This window comes from Hypomesus transpacificus, chromosome 21 (assembly GCF_021917145.1).
Source record: "Hypomesus transpacificus isolate Combined female chromosome 21, fHypTra1, whole genome shotgun sequence".
Taxonomy (NCBI): domain Eukaryota; kingdom Metazoa; phylum Chordata; class Actinopteri; order Osmeriformes; family Osmeridae; genus Hypomesus; species Hypomesus transpacificus.
In genome coordinates, this window is record NC_061080.1 from 9,409,140 (window position 1) to 9,428,724 (window position 19,585).

The window sequence follows — 19,585 nt, forward strand, 5'->3', positions numbered from 1 at the left end:
CAGATTTGTTGACGCTAGAATACATATATATTTTATTATCTAACCTCTGTGACTGAGCACTGACGATTGAAAAGCAAATACTTGGCAAAATATGTCACTAACTATATCAGTAGCAACAATGCTAGGTAGCATTACTGTACCCAGTTACATTTTCCTGTCAGATCTTTTGACGCTAGAATATATAGAGCTATATTTTAACGTCTTACCTCTGTGAGTGAGTGACGATTGAAAAGCAAATAGTTGGCAAAATATCAGTAGCACTGAAGATCAGGAACGTGAATGTAGCTATATTGTTCTTGCATTTTAACTGTTCCTTTACTAGCTAAATATTTAAAAAGTCCAACTAGCCTGCAGGCTCCAAATATAAGCGAACAATGCAAACTGTGGAAATTTGTTAGCTAGAGCTAGCTCGCTCTAACTAACTAGAAAAACGGCTCTGGTCTGGTTTCATTCGGTTTGCACTGTTACCGATCACAATGCTAGCTAGCGCTACCCAGTTACAATTTCCTGTCAGATTTGTTGACGCTAGAATATATAGAGCTATATTTTAATGTCTTACCTCTGTGAGTGACGATTGAAAAGCAAATAGTTGGCAAAATATCAGTATCACTGAAGATCAGGAACGTGGATAAAAGCATTGGGAAATCTCAATAGGCAAGCCGTTTGATTTTGTCAAGGTTTGCAATGCAGGTAGTGTAGCTCGAAAGCCAAGTGACCGGATTGCTTGTAATACCTCAGTATATACCATGGTCATGGTGAATACTCGATTCTTATTGGCTGCAGGGGTGTCCGTATAATCAGGTGATAATGAACACCGAAGTAGTTCCAGTAACAGTCTGTTCACCGTTCTAAATTATCTACTGGACAAGCTCGCAATGTAGCCTACAATGTACACGATGCTGCTTTTAATTACACAATGTAAAGATGGTACAACATGGAAGGTGAAAGAAATATGCTGCTCCATCTCTATAATTTATTTATCAGTTTAGTTAGTGTACTTCAGGTACAAGTATTATCACTTAAAAGGCAGAGAGGGTTTACCAAACATAGAGCGGCGATTCTGAGTGAGACCTGGCTGAACTCAGCTAGCTGGTGGGACAACACCAAATAGTATTGCCCGACGAGTATGTAAGCTAACAGAGCAGCGTGGCGGGAGGGGCAGGAGTGGCGTAACCATGACATCGATTGTCATGTACCCGTGTTAGTGTGGACGGCAAACATTTGGGAAACGATATGAAAATGCTAGTGTGGACGGAGATCGTTTTCAATTCAAATACGCGTATTTGTATTAACCCGGGCTACTGTGGACAGGGCCTAAGCGGTGGAAGGCAAAACGGACATTTTTGGTCTGTCCACCCTACCGAAAGTAGATCTAATATCACCGTACACATTCCACAATTGTGTTTCATGTTTACTTGTTATGCAATGTCAAAATAAATCGAAAAACAAACATTTATTTGTGAGGAATGTTTATTTCATAGACCGTTGTAGTAGCTATGTGTTGCCCGAGCAACAGAGGCTAATGTCATGATGCTAATGCTTCAGTGAAATAGTAGACTACCGATTCTGAAAGTAGATGTGGGCCTACTTCCTTAATATTATCAGCTAATATTATACATTACATTTCACACTGTGTTTCACATCACATAGTAAAATGAATAAATAGTTAACACCCTGGCCTCTTTGCTTGTGGCGTTTCTGCAGCTCCCTTGCAGTAAAGCAGTAAGCCTAGCCTAGCTATCTCCCAGAAGTTAACGAGCTGCTAAACTAATGTTCTGCTAGAGGTAGTCACGCAATATTTCGTGACGTTAGTGACGTCAGTAGCGTCAGTGACTGTGGCTAACAAGTTAGCCACCGTTAGCTTCACTTTTGCCACAAAAACTTAATTAAAACCTAAACCGTGCAACGGAACATAAATCCCAATAGAACCAACGCAATCGTGACCAAGACAAACCTTTTGACATCGACGTTGTCTATGTAGTCCAAATATTGACTGAGCCTTGGGGGCGCGAAAATAAATAATAAATAATATATATGTGAGATAACAATGGTTTGTGCTCTTGCCGAAGGCAAGCACACCTCAATTAAATAAGTGTGAAGTACTCCTTTCTTTGGAGATATCCAAGTGGGTCAACTGGTTGATAACCCTTTGAGGGAGGAGTTAAAGAGTTTGATGGCCACAGGCAGGAATGACTTCCTGTGGCGCTCTGTAGTGCTTTTTGCGAGGAGTCTTCCGCTGAATGTGCTCCTTTGCTTGACCAGCACGTCATGGAGTGGGTGGGAGACACTGTTCAAGATGGCATGTAGTTTGGCCAGCATCCTCCTCTCAGACACCACCGCCAAAGAGTCCAGCTCCACCCCCACAATGTCACTGGCCTTACCGATCAGTTTGTTGAGTCCGTTGGCGTCAGTTACCCTTAACCTGCTGCCCCAGCATGCAACAGCATACAGGATAGCACTGGCCACCACAGACTCATAAAACAACCTCAGCATTGTCTGGCAGATGTTGAAGAACCTCAGCCTCCTCAGAAATTAGAGGCGGCTCTGGCCCTTCCTGTAGACAGCTTGAGTGTTCTTGGCCCAGTCCAGTTTATTGTCTAAGTGTACTCCCAGGTACTTGTAATCCTCAACAATGTCCACACTGACCCCCTGGATGGAAACCGGGGTCACTGGTGCCTTGGCCCTCCGTAGATCCACAACCAGCTCCTTTGGACTTTGTCGAGTTGAGTTGCAGATGGTTCTGCTCACACCATGAGACACAGTTCCCCACCACAGCCCTGTACTCAGTCTCATCACCACCGCTGATACATCCCACCACAGCAGAGCCATCAGAAAACTGAAGGTGGCAGGACTCTGTGTGGTGGCTGAAATCTGTGGTGTAGATGAAGGAAAGAGACGTCACATGGGGGGGAGACTGTCATGACAAGTCAGCACTCTCGCCCCATTGTAACTTCTGGTTAGCCTTTCGCTAACGCTTGTGATGTCCTCAGGCTAGAGGTCACATGTAGACTATACAAGCGTAGAGAGCAGATGACCGAAATTAACTGAGTGGGGAAAAGTAAGCAGCGGAGAGAATGGAACTAGTGCACGATAACAAACCGCACTGCCGAGGCTGAAAGAGGACCCTGTGGTGATCCCCAGACATAGAAGCACCTGCTAACCAGTGCCTCAAGGGAAATGGGGAAAACCAAATTGAGAGACCACATATCCGGTAACTCCCATTTTCAATTCAACAACAAATAACACCCATGTAATTTCTTAAATTATCCTCAACTTCCACTGTCAAAATGAACTTAAAACTTCAAATTTAACTACCTTTTGAGTAGGTCACTAATTTATTGAGGTGGCATATTGTGTTGACTTACTGAAGGTGCAGTTCACCATGCCATTAAACACATGGACGCCAGCTTCTTTAACTCATTAGGTGATCACATGGTAATCACACAAACATATGCACAAGCTATCTTCCAGATGCCATTTAAGGTTGGCAGCTGTTTAGATGAAGTGAGAGTTTTATTGTTAGTTTTTTCACCCGGTGAAAAAACGGTCGATGAACGTCCGTCTCATGAAACGTGATGAGGGAATCCTGACTGGTGCTGACTAACCAGCTCGTGAGCCAGGGGACGTAAAACACACAAGCCCCAGTCTGGAGGTCTCCTGAAGCCAGTACCATGAAAAGTGGGGGTGCTGAACCCTGTGTTTTTTAATAAATAAAAGTACATCAATTAACATTTAATTAAAATAAAACTGAATATGAGTTTTCCATTTCACGGTTGGCAATGAGCACCACGGACAGTGTACAAACACTGATAGTCAAGCCGCAGTGGAATATTTGAACAGTGTTGTTAGTTAAGTGTCTATGTGCACTCATTCCTGCCAGGCCCAATTCTATTAAGTTAAGCAGAGACTTGATGTTCAACCATGTCTCCTTATTCAAACTGGCATGACCCCACCACTGGATTTTATGTGACATGAAGAAATATATTGATTCAGCATGGTGTAGTCATAGCAATGCTGCCCCTCCCCTTTTACATACATTCCAGAGGTTACATACTTCCTGTTGGTTGAATTGCCACATAGCTTGTGTTAACATCTCATAGGACTTCTTCTTGTCAACAAATACCATGACAGCTTGTAGGATCTTTCCAGTGTACTGTAGTCTACTCTATAGTATCTAGTAATCATCTTTATCTTTGTAATATTTTGTATAAATGCATTCTCTTATCTCATTGTCTTTATTTTACAAATCTGTTGAAACAGGTCATATTTACATTACGTGATCAGTCTTTACAGTGGTGAAAAGTGAATTTTTCACAGTGACATACAAAAGTGTAGGCTGTTATAGAGGTGATTATAAGGCTGCTATCATTTGGCTGTCTCTCAAGTCTCTCAAAAGAAGGGTTGCTGTTTATGTTAGCAATAGCCTCTGCTGTAGAACTTTTATATCACCATTTCATAATTTTCTTGAAACATCTTTTTCTTTTCAAGGTTTTCTGTGTCGAAACATTACAACAGTTTTCCCTCCACCTCTCTCTCACTCAATAAACCTTAACTGTCACTTTGTATCATAATGCCCAGTCTGTACTCCTTAAACTTAAGCTGTTGACACATGACAGTGCATGATAGATAGATCAAAAGTACAGTATAAGCTTTGTGTATGGGCGGTTGCTAACACGCTATGAAAAATTGGGTTAAAAAAAACAGTTGAGCTGGTGTACATACTATCAAAAGCCACTTCCTGTGACACATCAGTAAATATTTGCTTTGGGGCTGTCTCTTATTAGTCTCAAAGGATACTGATAAACCTAGAGAAGGGAATACTTCAACTAAATGCGTGAAGGTTTAACTGTCAGCTCTAGGTTTCGTGGGTAACAGAAAAATAATGGATTGTTGCAGTTTTTACTTTCTCTTCCAGAAAACCTTTAACAATCTAAACGAGAGCCTACCATAAGTTTGCTTGCCAAAGGGATGAGTGTGGGCCACCCAAGGTGTGTATGCGTGTGTGTTTGCGAGTGAGCATGCATCTGTGTGTTACAACCCTAGCACCCTAGCACAGACTCCTAGTAAGCATCCGTCTTTAGATCTATTTATCTGACGTAAATATAGGTCAGTAGGTCATCCCTTTTGTTACTGCAAAAGTGAGAACTGAGAACCATACTTGGTTGCAGTATATTCAGGGGACACAATTACTTTCTACAGCATGTGACAGACTGCAGCTCAAGCAGTGAACTACTAAGACTGGAGGTCCGTGGGTATACGCACCAGGGGTCTTGCGTACGCACAAAACAGGGCTGAAAATGTGCGTATGCCACTTACCACGCAAAGGTTGTGATTTATAAAAAACAAACTTGACGGAAGAATGTGCGGTCCTCCACGCAAACTGTGACCCTCCCGTAGGCCTACGCACATTTTGGAAACAGTTGGAATTGGCGACGAGATGACCGTACTGTAGTCAGACTGCAGAAATTGAATGTGGGAAGAACATTACTCGTAATATTTATATTTTGTTTTCCTCACCAGAGTTGGGGTAGTTACTCAAAAAAGTAATGTATTACACATTACTAGTTACTTTTTTTTTTTTTTAAGTAATGCTTTACTTTACTAGATTACTCACTGTTGAAGTAACTAGTTACACTACTAGTTACATTACTTTTGGATTACTCCGTAACATCACCTGAGATGCACTATAGTTTACTTGCCAAATAACAATATATGTACCGTATATATATATGCCCAAATCAACTCAAATTCTTATTATAATGAGCACATACACAATATCTCTCTTCTATGCTTTTTAATACAACAATGCTAACAGTTGTGAACATCAAGTTGTCAAGAATAAGAAGGCTACAGTACTATACACCAAAAGCATACAGAATGATGTGTTTGAGGCAGATATTTGACAGATCTGGTAATAAATTAAAAAAGAGCTGATTTCAGTGTCAACCTTTTGGAATATTAAGAACCTAATAACAGTAAACTCCACAATTAAGTGCTATTATTTACTCTGATCAAATGAATTCCCTAAAGAGACTTGTGATTGTTTTATGATATAATGTAAAATCCTGGATCCACTGAGCTGAAAATAAAATCCTGGTAACATCCATGTATTTCCTGCATTAGCAATTCAACTAGCATCATCAAAATACATTTCTTTACAATACAACATCATAACTCATAACACTCAACTATATATGCTCCTACAAGCCTGTTTAACTCTGATTTGGTAACCTGCTGTTGGAAGTCCAGTCGTGGCTGCTTGGCTGGTGTCGGCAACGGCAAACTTTTATCGGCATCAGTGTCACTCCGTTGATCTTTAGCTACTAATCTGGAGTTGGCATGTTGCCGTTGAAGATGTTTTAAAAGATTCAAAGTTGTATTTGCGGCGGTAGAGAGGTGTTTTTGGCCTGGGCACAATGTACATGGTACAGTTAAGTTTTTGCCCTTTTACGCAAAGTAATGTGCATACTTCCATCCCTCAAACGATGTCCATTATGATTTTGCCTCTTGAAATGTGGCGCTAGGGTCAAAGGGACGAGTGTTGCGCAAACACACGTATTGTAGAGGGGAGTTTGAATTATTTATTTTTCCCGATTTGCAGTAACGCAAGTAACGCAAAAACATTTTTTATAAGTAACTGTAATGCGAATACTGAAGTTATCAACAGTAACGCGTTACATTACTGTGACAAATGTAATATTATTACCCCAACACTGTTCCTCACACACTTTTTTTCATTCAATTTCATGATTATCATGAAGATTACATCCAACAGTGTTATATGCGCTTGTACTGAGTGACAATTGTTCCATAAAAACCTTATTCTTCAACTCAAATTTTAAATCAAAATTCAGCGCTTCCTCACCATCAGATTGTCCACTACGGGAGTGCAGGAGGGGGAGATTCCCAGACTACATGGAATACAGGATAACATCACAAATCCTACCTTATAATAACTGCAGAACACAGCGTATAACTAAATATATTTATTTAAAGGTCACATGAAATGCTGTTTTTGGATACTTTTATATAGGCCTTAGTGGTCCCCTAATACTGTATCTGAAGTCTCTTTCCCGAAATTCAGCCTTGGTGCAGAATTATAGCTCGCAATATGAGTGAGACTGCGTCCCCGTACACTGTTTTGACGTTAGCCTCAGTCAGACTCGCTCACTGGCAGTGTGCACAATGTTGTATTTAACTCCATTATACACCAGAAACTTCAGGGAGGACTGCCTAATGTAGATACGAGCCTGATGAAGATAGCCAGCATCTCGTATTTCTTTAACCGAGCCTGTTTCATTCGTCATTTGCCTGAGAAAGCGACCTCCGTTAGCCAGGCTAGTTTTGCCCTATTACTTGGTCTATTTAAGGGTATCGGGGTCAAGTGATTTTGTGCATAGAAAAGTGAAACGTAAATGTATTTCTCCAAAGGCCAATAGCCTCAAAAAGTTAATATCAAGCCCTGCAATCCAGTGGCCAGAGATATATGATGACCTGATCGACACTCCAAGTATAATAGACCGGGGAGAAGTTCGTCTTTTGCAACCGACATGCGCAGTTGAGCCTGCTTGACAGTTGTGTGACATAGGGTGATAATTGGTCTATAGGATAACAGTGTCTGACAACTTTCGTTTTTTTGGTTGCCATGATTCACCGTGAACAACAATCGCATGCCAGGGTCATGAGATACTAGATTAGCCTTCATGAGGTGCTTTGCATTGACCATTTATGGTTATAAATTGCGTGTTCAGGGAGGGGTAAAATGCTGATTCACGTACGCACACTTGTGGGTAATCTGTGATTTGTAAAGGGAACATTGCGTACAGGTGTGCGTATGCATGGTTTCATAAATCTGAATTTGTGTGTGCGTATTTTTGGCTTTTTGGCGTACGTACACTTTTAGTAAGAATCCTACGCACAGTTTTATAAATGAGACCCCAGGTGTGGACTTCTTGTATGTTTTTGTGCCGTTTCAGGAATGCCGAGCCTAAGGTGTGTAGAGGTCAAAGAAAAACACGAAACACTTCTCTGACGTCTCTTACGTCAGTGCCTTTCCCCAAGGCCCTCGTTGTTTTTGCTACATAAAAAGGCTGGGGGGGGGGGGGTAGCGTTGAGTGCATTCTCCCAGTGTTTACTAGTATAGCAGGAGCCCAATTTAACACAAATATATCCCTGCCTCTTAATCTGGTAGAGGCGGATTGGGATTTGGTGGCTGGAATTGGTTCCCTGTATGGGAACATTTTCCCAGGTGATAGTGTGTCTGGTGTGTGTGTGGGCGGGGGGTGGGGGCGTGGGCACTTGTTTCACCAAGTCAGACCTTACGTCATGTCTGCCAGTCCTGAGAAATACAGTATACCCCAGCCACCTCGTCTGCCTCCACAGCTTTCTAAAGCATGTTGTGGAAAAAACATCACACTGTTGTAATTATGAACATGGGTATTGATTACGGATTATATGATTGAAAATGAACCTCTTAATCACTTTTTTACCTTTAGAAGCTATATTACTGAAAAACAGATGCAAAGCTGTTGACTGATTATTAAGCCCAAATGCAAATCTGGATAATAAAAAAAAAAAGATAGTTTTCTATGCACCTGTAATTTGAAGCCTTTAGAAAAAGAGACCAATAGAGTGTAAAATGCATTATGTATCTGTGACAAACAGTTATGTACCAATATAAAAATTACAGAAGTGATAAGGTTTTGATATAAAAGAGGAATGTTCAGAGAAAAATTTGAGTCTGCTCCCGGGAGCACAATCACTTGTTGCATACTCTGTCCAATAAACCTTGCATCAAACTCTGAGTTCCAATGCGTCTGTTTTGGATTTAGGATCTATCCAACTCAACACTTAGAATAATTTTCAACGTTTGGACTAAGCCTAATTTTTGACTTGTCAGGACTTCTCAACATCGATACTTGGAATTATTTCACTATACAAGGGAACCTACAAACGTATTTACATTTCAAATGTTGAGAAATTGATAAAACGTAGTACATATTTATCCACTTCAAGCAGCAATGCATTAGCGAGGTAAAAACCAGACTTTTGGGGCTACTCGCCTTCTCCGCCTCGTCGTGATATATACAGTCATGTTTATCCCAGGCTGCAGTTGTCAAGGGTTATTCCCTCTGTCCCCACGCCTCCTCTTCCTCCCTGGCTCCATGGCCCTGTTTTGGGCTTAGGGCTGCTTGGCTTGGCTTGTTTTGATCAGAGACCCATCACCCTCAGAAGTGCGCGCTTGATAGTTTGTTCCCTGAGGGAGGGTGCCAGAAAATCACTATCCTGCCGTTCTCTCCTGAAAGGCTTGTATTTTTCCCCAAATGGTTCCTAGGTCTGCAAACCTGTGTGTCTGTGTGTGTGTCCTACAACACTTAAAGTTTAACCAAGAGATTCTGTGCATTGCTTCATTGCAACTGCTGACAATCGCCAACAATAGGTACTCTCATCTTCCGAATAAACGTACCGGTACTTTAATTTTTTTTACCCGAAAAATCCACCCGGTACATTCTTATTTTGGACGATACGTTTATTTTTGGGGGGGAAAATCTACACAATTTTAGAAAATTCCATGCATTTTTTTCGGAATTTGAACTCTTTGATGTGAAAACGTTAGCTAGCTAGCTACTGGCAGCTTACATTAGCCAACGACATTAGCTACCAACTGGTTGTCAGTGCAAGCTAGTAAATGTTAACGAGAGCCTCATTATGGCTCGGATGTTAGCTATGGCTACTGCACACTCACATAACGGTTCCCATTCAGCACACCAGCATGACAGTCACAACCTATAGACAACGACCCTCTCATCGTCAAATAGAAATCCCCGGGCATTTACTTTTTTATATTTTGCAAACTCAAGTACAGTAGATACTTTGAAGGTGTAACTAGTACTGGTGCAAGTTCAGGATTGTATGCCGCACAAGACGCGGAATATGAGGTGCTGCGAGATGATGTCATTAGAAATATCACAGCACCGGCAATTGTGCTGCGCGGCAGTTGTGTCTACTATAAGTTTGTTGAGGTACCGTATACCAGTAGTCATGGCATGTTTGTTATTTGACAGATTTGTAACTATGTATTTCCAAGCTCCAGGCATTGAAGTATTTTCCTAATGCTTTATTTGGTAGTGGTTGTCATGTTGACTGTAAAGCTGTTTAAGGAAAAGTGATAGTACTAGTAGGCTACATGTATGTTTGTAACTAAACAGCCTCTTTTTTTACTTTGTAATATCTAAGTATGTCCAGTGGTTTTCATGTTATGTTGCAGTCATGTTGACTGTAAGTTTTTGAAGAAAACTACCATATATTTGTAACAGCCTCTTTTTTGAAAATTTCTAATAATGATTATGTATTTCCAAACTACAAGTGTTTAAGTTTTTTCCTAGCAATGGTATATTTGCTGTCCATTTCTACTGCTGATTGCAAGTTACAGTAAAAGATGCGCACTTACACTGATAGGAACACATTTTGATCGCATATGGACACAGTTTGCGTGCTGATTTGGCAATTTTCCGGGGGGTACTTTTATTAGATTTTGAGGATTTGTCCGGGGGGTACTTTTATTCCGGGGGGTACTTTTATTCGAAGATAAGAGTAACAGGATAGGACAATGCATCAAGTCAAGTGAAAGACAAGAAAGAGTCATGTAGTGGTTGTGCAACAAACGTATGGCATAAATATTGTCTACAGTGGGGAATGTCTCTGTACTTACTGTAAGTCGCTCTGGATAAGAGCGTCTGCCAAATGACTAAATGTAAATGTACAGGTGTATAGCTCAGTAGTTAAAGCATTTGACTGTAGATCAAGAGGTTGAGCGTTCAAATTCTTATGTGTATATGTAAATGTTATGTGCTTCCACAGGCTTTCAGGAATGTGCAATTTTCAGGGTCCTTATTAGCTATGCACGTATCCATGGTTGCTGCCGTTTGGTGTCTACATATTCTGGGGTTTCCATAGTAACCTGTGGTTATTTAAGTCTGTCGGATTCTCAAATTTTTTGCAAAGGCGCAAGCATTAGAATGGATTTATTTTGCATGGAGTGAAAATCCAGGTGAGACCAATAGATGGAGTTGTACTTTGTAATTGATTGTTCTCATTCATCATATTCCCTCTGGTACCAACCTTCTCCTGGTATTTTAATGGACCTGTTAGTTTTGCCTATAAAGCCTATAAAGATGTTCCAAGTTTGCATCTGAATGATAGCACTACACACACACCTTTGTTCTACACTACTCTTTTCCCCTTTTTTCGCCTATCATCCCCCTCTCTTACCCTCTCCCACTCTTTATGAATCATTGCTAGCAAACTCCTCCAGATTTAACAAGCAGGGAATTCCCTCAGAGGACTCTCTTTACATTCCAAAATGTTTCTTGACTTTCCAAATACTGATGTGACAGTAGCAGAGGGTTACATATAGCCAGCAGTCAGATGGATGAAAAGGTGAAGGGTAGGGAGTTTGGCGAAGGGCTAGTTGATGCCAGGATGACTCAATGTTCGGTAACTCTGGAAGATTAAGAGTGAGGACATAGAGCAGCCCCAGAATGCTCCATGTTTGCTCTGCACTTGGGCACTTGCATAATGGGACATACGCTAATCTTGACAGGTAATGACACATGCTTTGTCGGAGATGACAATGGGATTTTATGACACAGATGGCAGTATCTGGTTTCAATAGCATAGGAGTTAGGAAATGTAGTGTCACAGCAAGGGCTATATGTTTGTAGGTGTTAAAAGTGGCTGGAGATGAGGTGCATAAAAGGCAAAGTTCAGTTTGTTCACTACCCCGTCACACATAAGGGCTGATTTAAGAAGTGTGAGGAAGGCAAATCCTAAATAATTTAATGTGAGAGAGACCCAGCCTTTGTGAAATCCACATAGGGTGGACTAATATAACTTAAGTCTTAAGTACATTTGTGGTCATTTAGCTCATATTTAGGATTCCTCCGTCAGCTATATTCTCGTTCTTGTTATTATTTGCCCCTGCATTTACATGTGGGTCAGCGAGCTTAGATGTAGTAATAGCTTGGAAATAATTTTACTGCATTCTAAGCTCATAGTCCTGGTGATGAATTAATACAAAAGCAGCTCATCAGTCCAGCAAAGAAATTGTCAGACTTTTCATTTCCTAGCAGTATCACTGTCTTTCTGTATGTTTTTCTAGGTATCACAGATGCCAGTTTTGTGTTACTTCCATGCCTTGATCTAGAGCAGTAACAAACAAAGAAATTGATAGTGAATAGTTTTTTTTTTTTTTTTTTTTAAGTGGGTAACCCATTTTCCCTACATGAAGGCTAAACTAAGGCACTATTGAATTGAATATACATGGTTGTTTATTCAATCTCTGTTTCTAACTATCATGGCAAATGTACTTGAAATACCTGAACACACCCAGAACGAAGACAACTTTCCAGATACCAGATACTAACCTTGAAGATCAGAAAATAAAATAATTTAGAATCGACTTCTCTATCAATTTCTGTCACAGACAAGTGTTGTTTTAGAGAAGGTGGCTAATGGCACACAGTGTCCCCTGCCTCATAGGTAAAACCTCAGCAGTTGCCTTGGTAACCTTACAATGAGAGTTAGACACCCGGAGGAGCTAGCATGGCAGTGTCTTGTGGATACATCCAAAAAAGGGCTTACAGGACCAAGGTGGAGTCCAGCTACCATGGCTCTGACCCCAGGCGCATGTGGAGTGGACTTAAAGCCATTACAAACTACAAAGGGAGAGGCTACAGTGAGACCCAGTCCTCTGTACTACAGCCAGACGAGTTGAATGCCTTCTAAATTCGCTTTGAGAGGGACAGTGACCCCCTCCAGTGGAGCTACCTGAACGCCTAGCCAGTGGTGTGCCTACACTAACGGGAGCTGAGGTGAGACATTGGTTCAAAAAGATCAACCCTCACAAGGCACCTGGCCAAGATGGCATATCAGGTAGGGCCCTCAGGCGCTGCTCTGACCAGCTAGCAGGGGTCTTCAGTGACATCTTCAACCTCTCCCTCAGCCTGTCTGTACTCCCCACCTGCTTCAAGAGGACCACCATTGTCCCTGTGCCCAAGAACACCAAGGTCACCTGCATAAACGACTATCGCCCAATAGCACTGACCTGACGGGGAGGCCACAGGTGGTGAGAATCGGTGACCGCACCTCATCCACACTGATCACCAACAAAGGCACCCCCCAGGGCTGTGTGCTCAGCCCTCTCCTGTTCTCCTTGTTCACTCACTGTGTGGCAACCTCCTTGTTAAGTTTGCTGACTACACAACCATCGTGGGCCTCATCTCTGACAGTGACGAGTCAGCCTACAGAGAGGAGGTTGATACCCTGACATAATAATAATTTGTATTTGTATTGCACTCTATATTTAAAGCAATCTCCGGTGCTACAAAGCATATAGTAATACAAATAAAAAATAATAAAAGTTTAATTATTAGAATTAAAAAAAGATCAAGGTCAACATCGTGGTGTCAGGACAATAACCTCTCTGGTTGCATCACAGTGTGGTATGGGAGCTGCACAGACAGGGACCGCAAGGCCTTACGTAGTGTGTTCCGGTCTGCTGAGTTCATCATCGGCAGGAAGCTCCCAGCGTTACAGGACACTTACCACACACGATGCCTGGCAGGATTCTAAAGGACTGTTACCACCCATCCTTAAGTCTTTTTACCCCGTTGCCTTCTGGCAGGCGATAACGAAACATTCGGTCTTGCACACGCAGACTGGACAACAGTTTATTTCCAGGGCCATCAGTCTTCTGAATGGACACTGATATGGACATTGATACACTTCTCACTAGTCACTTTATACAATGTCTCTTTCAGCTACTGGTTGCATTATCAGCCATATTGCACTATTGTACTTCACTTGTCTTAGGTTAATATAGGTTCATAAGATTAGTATAGGTTATTATGTGAATTAGAGGTTTAGTATACTGTATTGAATATTGTATATTATTTGTATATTTAGGAGGTTTACTATGTTTTAGCTTATCATAGATGTAATCTATGTTCTGTGTACTTGTTATGTTGTGTTATGCCAGGTTGTTTTGCGCTGTCATGTCCTAAGCATTTCAGTGCCCAGTCTGACCTTGTGTTGTTCTGTGCATCTGACAATAAAAGACTTGACCTTGAACTAAAGTTAGGGCAGTAAAGGGTACAAATATTAGTGGGCTGTCACCTCTTCTTGTTGAGTCCTGGTGCTTGACAAGATAGTCAATGCTATTTCACATCTCACTGTATCAAACATAACTTTTTGGGGGACTGGTATGACCTGTCTTTAGGTGTGAACATATGGAGTTAGATTAGTTTCATAATTCAAACAAACAAACGCAACACGATTCAAACAAACTTAACACGATGCAAACAAACGTAACACGATTCATACAAACATAACACAATTCAAAGAAACAAACGTAACACGATTCAAACAAACGTAACGCGATTCACAAATGTATTTCGTGATTCTCAAATGTAACGCGATTCACAAATAAAGGACCCTATTACATTTGTTTGCAACCTGACAAACACAAGTTACAAATCCCTGCATTCGTTGGTGTGAATCCCTGCATTCGTTGGTGTGAATCCCTGCATTCGTTCGTGTGGATTTTTGGAACTTTCCTGACGCGCTTAGATTCACAAATGCATTTTTTCTAAAAGATATCCTCTGCAGCCTATCAGATCGTCTCTTCCAATTTTAGCCAATCACATTAACGTGTCTATGTGGTCTTCAACAGCCTGCCATAATGACGGACATCGTCTCCTTCAGATCACGAGCAATGTCGTCTGGTAGCATGTAGGTGAAATGTTGCTTGTTAATCTTATTAAACCGATGATCATACGTGATTGAATATGGTTGAGAATGGCTGGATTCATGTTTAGTCATTTTCCGTGTTTCCTAGGCTAACGCAGAGCTGTCTACCCATATTAGACATTCTCCGGTGATTGGCTAAAATTGGAGAGATCTGATAGGCTGCACGTTACGTTTGTTTGAATCGTGTTACGTTTGTTTCTTTGAATCGTGTTATGTTTGTATGAATCGTGTTACGTTTGTTTGCATCGTGTTAAGTTTGTTTGAATGGTGTTGCGTTTGTTTGTTTGAATTATGAAACTAATCTAACTCCATATTAACATTTGTGTCTGTTATGGTAGAGGAAAAGAAGTGTAATATAAGTTGTGTGCCCAGTGCATTGTGTTCTTATATAAGCTATGCTCTTTCAGCCCACTGTGCCTTCCAATTACATTGAAATCAATGGTTACGGTCGCTCTCCTACGCAAGAGCCTGCAAATGTATGTACACTGAGGCACAAAGAAATATTCTCTGCTCGGTGTCAAAGAAACACCATGGCAACGGACTGCTGTCATCACATCACAAGAATGGCAAACTTTACATTAGTATAGTACTGTTCTGTTTTTATACTATTGTTGGCATCAAATTAGTGGAAATTGTATACGTGTATAGCAGCTTATTCCTAAAACGAATTATCATCTTTTTTTGGGCTGTTTGACCTGTGATCCTATATGGGTGACTTGGTATCCAGCAAAACACGCAGTAGCCTAATTGTCTGGAAATACAGACTGAAAACACAAGAAGCAGAGGCATGAACTCCACACACAGTGTTTTCCCTCCAAGTCAAACCAAGATCAGAATTAGAAAATGTCACAGCAAGCCGCGACATACACATTTTTAACAACTCAATAAGGTCTCAGGAGTCAGGTGGCTGAGTTAGGGAATCGGGCTGGTAATCAGAAGGTTGCTGGTTCGATTCCCGGCCGTGTCAAATGACAATGTGTTCTTGGGCAAGGAACTTCACCGTCCTCGCGTAGGGGGAATGTCCCTGTACTTTCTGTAAGTCGCTCTGGATAAGAGCGTCTGCTAAATGAGTAAATGTAAATGTCTCATACACCCACACACAGACTTGATGGTTAGCTAGCTGTCAACCAGGGTATTTTAGCTGGCAGTCTACAGTAGGCATCATGCGCACACACATACAGCACAAACATCACAAACGCAAAGAGCCAAGTGTGAGTAACGCGAAACAACTCATTATAAATGTCCTTTGGGATCAGACATGTTATGACGTCAATTTGGAGGGCCTCAGCTGAGCTCATCCCTATCGGTGTCTAACAGTGCTAACAGCTCACAGCGCCAACAGTTGTGTCTGTACAGGCTCTCACTGGAGCAGCGGTGCCTATTGTGGCTTCAAGCATCCCCCAAAAAACGAAAACAAGCTAGCTCCCCTTTAAGCGATGAAGAAGTTTGATCAGACCATTGCCAAACAGACCCCCATATATTGACCCCCATATTCTCTGCACGCTGCAAGATTGCATCAAACTTGAGACCAATAATTTCAGTGACTGGATGAAATGACACTCACTAGCCAGGGCTCCAGACTGCGACCAAATGGTCGCATTTTGCGACCAGTTTTTGAGACAGTGCAAGCATTTTTTACAAGCACTCGCGCGTGTGTGACCTACAAATTTTGAATTTATTGGGTGTGCACAATGTCAGCACACGTTAGCAACGACGCATAGATACGATGTTCTAACAATTAGTACTTCTGCATTAGTACCGTAGCTTAAAGTCTAGGAAAGTTGAGGTACCTATAAACCTAGCTAAAAGTCTTGGAAAGACTATTTTTTGCTAGGTTCCTACGAACATGTCTTAATCTGCCAGACTAGTGGGTGCCCCTTCGTTCTTTTGGTGAGCAGTTTCACAAGCCCTTCTTACCCGGCGTCATGGAGCCTAGCAGCTAAATACTTATTTAGCACTAGCGTTGCTACTGTATCCCTGCCTGTGTCTGAGCTGTTGCGCTGTAATACTCGGCAAGTATCGTGTTGTGGTGTCGGAGGACTGATCGAAAAGTGCATCATACATTCAAGTCTTTTAGCTAAGACTTGCATGTACAGTACATAATGTCACATTAAATAATGTATTTAAACTCAAGCTTATATGGTGCGTCGCTGTATATCAGGTGTAAAAATGACAGTAAAAAAAGCGGACCCATCTCCAACCGACGCAGGCACACCCCACAATTTCCCCAGAAATTGTCCCAGGGGCTATTCTAGGATCAGACCTTAAGGGGTACTCAGCCCCCTATGAGAATGTGACATGAATACGGTGCCTTGCAAAATTGCTAAATGTAAACCCCCTTGCTAATATAAATCCCTAGTTTCACTGGATAACAATTAATACATTTATGTATTATTATGCAAAATATTGAATGAAAAAACTAAGGATGTCCCTTTCTTCATGAACTACCAGCATCAAATGATAATAAACAATATATATAAAAAAAAATATTAGGAGTGCTTGAGCACTCCTTGAGGTGTGCCCCTAAATGTTCTGCTTGCACTCCTAACATTTTCAGTCAGGGGCTACTGTGCTCCTAGTAAAAAAAGTTAGTCTGGAGCCCTGCTAGCTAAGCTTGGGCTAACAGCTACTGAATTAACTAGTTTGTTGGTTAGTTGAAAAGATGCAGCAGCGAGATTGGCATGGGGGGTGGGGGGGAGGGGGTTAAGTGCCTCCGGAGTTGATTATGAGGGGCAATCACCAGGGAAGCCTTGGAAGAAAGAAATGGAAAAGGGACAGTGATGCATGGTGGGAAATGCCTGGAAGATTCTCAGGGTGATGGTAGGCAGTTGGGTGGTGCTCTGCAATGAGTCACTCCATTTAGAAAATCTGTGGGTGTCATAACAACAGAACCAGCCAGAGAGAGAAAGAAGGATAGTTGGATTCAGGAGAGAGATGCCCTTTGGCTGTGGAATACATTTGTACTTCTCAGCAGAGAGGAGGAGGCAATAATCCGATAATGGGGAGGGCATTTGATCATTCATTGTATGATTATGCAGCCGTGCGCCGTGCATGTCGCTAGCTATCTTAATACCTGTACACATTATTTGGCAAACACAGCAGCAATCCTCAGGTCTTCCTCATCCTCAGAACTGTCATCATCAGACCTGAACTGAAGCATATTTGTGTGTACCACAACACCCCCCCCCCCCAAAAAAAAAAGCTTGTTTTGCCAAGTACCACTATTAATTGAGGCTTTAAGCCCACAGCATCACTTGATCTCCTTGTTCTCCAGATCCCTTTAAATCCACATTAAGATCGTTCACATGTTTTTCCTTCCCACACGGCTAAGCTAGTATCGTATGACATGTAGCTCATATTGTAGACGCAGTGACCGTTGAGGCCCACTTGTGATGTTAAGTCAGATGAAGTGTCCCAACCTGTCTCCTTTCCACAGTGTAACCGGTGAGCTTTCACCTCGCATTGTAACTAGACGAGGATTCCTGTCTACGTGTGGGAGCCCCCTTCTCCTTTGGTTCCCAAACCTGCCTGTGCTATCTGGAGCTCCCTTAGATTGGACGGCAAAGAAGAGACTCCTTCCCAGAAAAGGAAGATTAAAATAAGGTAATAGCAAAAGGGAGAGTGAATTAGTTAGTGTGAGGAAGTCATGAACTGGGGGAAGAGTGAACGAAAGCTATAGTAGCCTGTTAATGAGATGCAGACAGAACATTTGAGAATGGTTATAGAGAGAGAGATAAAGAAAAAGTTGAGGGCCGGGACATGGAGGTGACAGAGCGGGGCAGACATTTATCACCAATTAACCAAAGGTCGGTCGTTCTCATCATATGCCAGGAAGGCGGCGGCATCTCAAACATCTGAGAGTCTCGCACAAACGAGGCTTCACTCCGGATTAGACTCTTGTGATTCATTGCATAAGATTAAAGCTCAAGTCAGGTTAGGTTTATTGTGTAGATTGTGGAACAGGACCATGGTCGTTTATGTGGTTTGGAATTTGGGGTCATTCTGAAGCGTTCATGAGTTGGCAATATGGTTTGTGTGTTTTTATTTTAGTCATTGATCTGAGTGAGTGTTTAATATCAATACTACATGGTGAATTTACTCCAGTCTATTAGCTAAACACAACTGTCAAATTTATCATGATTGTCCTCGTTGAGTACGTTCATATCAGATCAGGTGATCGATCAGTTTTGCTCCCTCAAAATAATGTTTATTTGTTTACTTCATGTATGTTTTATTGACAGCAGTAACCCTGACACAGGTCTTTTGTCTATTCCCTCGGTTCTTTAGGATTACACACGCAAAGAAATTACCTTTAAAATAAAAATGCTTCGAACTTCGAACATCCATAACTTATCCATAAAAATACATAAGTCTTCAATTTCACAGAGAAGATGTCATTCTGATATGTATGTGTGACGTCATTATTGCCACCAAAAGTTATGCGTTGTATTATCTAACTGAAAGTAGAGAAACCAAGCTTAAAAAAACAAAATTGTCAACAAAACAAAGAATGCAAAGCTATGTGTCTGTGTGTTTCTCTCTCTATACACAAGAATTAGATTTGACAAATTGTATACAAAAGGGGTCTTGTTTTGGTTAGTGTGTACGTGCATTCAATCTTAAATGGACTAACTGCCCCCCTAGACCCTCCACAAACCACCCACAGGAATGTGGAGAGACAGTCAGATATTTTGGAGAGGTATCTCACAGTTTCCACATGGGCTATTAGCTTATGTGTGGTTCATACCTCAGAAGGGCGTGGTCCACAACTCCTGTG

The 19,585-nt window shown here is 41.5% G+C and overlaps 1 protein-coding gene across 3 annotated transcripts in view; it reads left to right on the forward strand.

The window, feature by feature from the left end:
* Window positions 1–19,585, forward strand: part of strn (striatin, calmodulin binding protein) — an 85,116-nt gene that overhangs the window by 20,350 nt on the left and 45,181 nt on the right. The window contains exon 2 of one of the 3 annotated variants that reach the window (XM_047044319.1): window positions 18,245–18,411. The exons of the other annotated variants lie outside the window; for them this stretch is intronic. The gene's annotated coding sequence lies outside the window, so the exon portion shown is untranslated. The remainder of the gene's footprint in view (window positions 1–18,244; window positions 18,412–19,585) is intronic. 3 annotated transcript variants of the gene reach the window in all.